Below are 2500 nucleotides of genomic sequence, written 5' to 3'. Positions count from 1 at the left end.
ACACACACACACACACGTGAAACAGAGCGCTCAGGGCCGGAGTCTGAGTTCTGGCTGATCGAAGTAAAGACAAAAATAATTCTTAAAAAATTAAATATATATATATATATATATATATGAGTCAAAGGTCGTCACTCATGGTGGTTATGATGTAACATCACACACTGAATGGGTAAAATGTGTGTGTGTGTGTGTGTGTGTGTGTGTGAAGTGAATATTATACACACATCAGAAGATGTTGATCGACGGCAGAAGAGTGAGAGAGTGAGAGAGTGAGAGAGTGAACAGTGTGAGTCTGCACACACACACAGGAGTGTCTGATATTACTGACGGAATTATGACCTTTTTCTTTAATTATGAATCATTGAATTATAATGAACAAATGAGAATTATACTAGAAACACACTGACTGACAGATATGAGGCTGAACTATAACCTGAGGCACAGAAGCTTCTGATTTTATCCTAATGATATAGTGTATGGGGAACATACCTGTACCGTATGGGGAGAGCAGGCCTCGTCTTTACTCGCTTCTACACACTTTTCTTTCTTTTTATAAACTGCAATATTTAAGTTTTCAATGTCCAACATTTCAATGAGCAATAATTCTGTAAATGTCCAGCAGCTTTATATATATATATATATATATATATATATATATATATATATATATATATATATATATATATATATATATATTTGTAACACTTTACAGTAAGGTTCATTGGTTAATGTATTAACTAACATGAACTATCCCATTAGTAACACATTTGTTACAGTATTTATTAATCTTTGTTAAAGTTAGTTAATATAAATCCAGCTGTTATTAGTTCACAGAGCATTTACTAATGTTCACAAATACAGCCTTTGATTTAAATAACGTATTTGTAAATTTTGAAATTAACTAAGATTAATAAATGCTGAAGATTTATTGTTCATTCTTAGTTCATATTCACTAATGAACCTTTTGTTGTTCTGCAGTCAACGTGTGTGTTCATGTTTCGACTGATAAAAAAAAAGACCATATTCACAGGCCTGATAAACATTAGTACTTACTATTATAGTTTTCATTTTATTTAATCACAGTTTAAACCTCAAGTGTTTTAAAACCGTCAATAAACAGTTTCTGAAGAGACGAAAGCCTGATCTTCATCTTCATCTTCGTCTTCAGCACTTTATTCATTTTTATGCATTTGCCAACTCAATTGATCAGGTGCGGTCAGGAGAGAGATGCGGATCGTTCAGTGTGTGTGTGTGTGTGTGTGTGTGTGAGCGTTTGATCTGGTCTTTCATATGCATATGCTGTAGGAACGCTCAAGACACTTTAAGCTCTCTCTCTCTGTCTCTCTCTTTGTTGGACAGGTTCTCTGCTCTTCACTGAAGGCCTTCATCGCTGTGAAGTTCAGGATGAGAATCACCTCTGAGACACACAGAGAATAATGCGTCCTCTGAAACACAAACACACACACGCTCACTCACACTCGTTCTTCAAAACCTCTTTAATTTGGCTACTTTTATTTGAGCATGGTCATTTCCAAGAGAAATTACAAATTAAAAAGTCCATAATACTCTTACAAAGACATTTCAGGAAAGATTGGTGTGTTTTCAGTCATGATATCATACATAGGACTTCAACCGTCACATGAAAGTGAATCTCGTCTCTGTTTCGCAGTTGAAAATACAGTGTTCTCACAAGATTGTATCAAAAGTTCCCAAATTTTTTGGAATTTCCAGTAACTGGAAAATAAAAGAACAAAAAACAAAAAAGACAAAACATAAAAAAAGAAATTTGCATTTCACAATTAATGTTTTAAAACACAATAAATGCTCTCATCAACAACTCCAGGTTCCATTTTACTAAAATAGATCTATTTATTGAAGAACTATAATACTGTACTGTACAGTATGAAATAAATAAAATCAGGAGATACAAAATGGGCCACATAAATAAGATGTTCTTTAAACCTACAAATAAAAGGATGCAATTCTGGCGTTGCAAACCGGTTTGGTTGTAATACTGAGATTGAAATTGCACAAAGGTCGTTGTAAAGGAAAGAGCGAACGTCTGATTCGGAGAGAGAGAGTGTGTGTGTGTGTGTGTGTGTGTGTGTGAGAGAGATTAGACTCCTCTAATACTGAACATGGTTGGCACTTTAGAAACGCGCTGAATTACAGGTTTGCATATAAGGCAACAACCGTCCGAAGGCTTCGCTCTCTCTCCAAACAAACAGGAACAAACGCAAATACTGTTACGGTCCTTCACATGAATCAGGCCTAAAAGTGTGTGTGTGTGTGTGTGTGTGTGTGTGTGTGGAAACGCTTTAAATACTGATCTCGCTTTTTTAACACTATAAATATACAAGGGCAAATAATTCATCGTTCTCGTAGTGATTATAGAAGCAGAGTGCAAGTTTTTCTTTTTTTTTTGTACAAGTTACTAGTTTGTGCTATAAATACTATGGAACACATGATCTTCAGGATGGTAGCACCACACTTATTT

At 34.8% G+C, this 2500-nt stretch overlaps 1 protein-coding gene across 3 annotated transcripts in view; it reads right to left on the bottom strand.

The window, feature by feature from the left end:
* Positions 1 to 1481: 1481 nt before the first annotated feature.
* Positions 1482 to 2500, bottom strand: part of zeb2b (zinc finger E-box binding homeobox 2b) — a 74106-nt gene continuing 73087 nt past the window's right edge. For all 3 annotated transcript variants that reach the window (XM_084426966.1, XM_084426967.1, XM_084426968.1), the window contains exon 10: positions 1482 to 2500. This exon is cut by the window's right edge and continues 962 nt beyond it. The gene's annotated coding sequence lies outside the window, so the exon portion shown is untranslated.

Source organism: Rutilus rutilus, assembly GCF_951802725.1.
Source record: "Rutilus rutilus genome assembly, chromosome: 12".
Classification (NCBI taxonomy): Eukaryota; Metazoa; Chordata; class Actinopteri; order Cypriniformes; family Leuciscidae; genus Rutilus; species Rutilus rutilus.
Note: the sequence above shows the minus strand (reverse complement) of the source record. Positions and strands in the feature narration are given on the sequence as shown.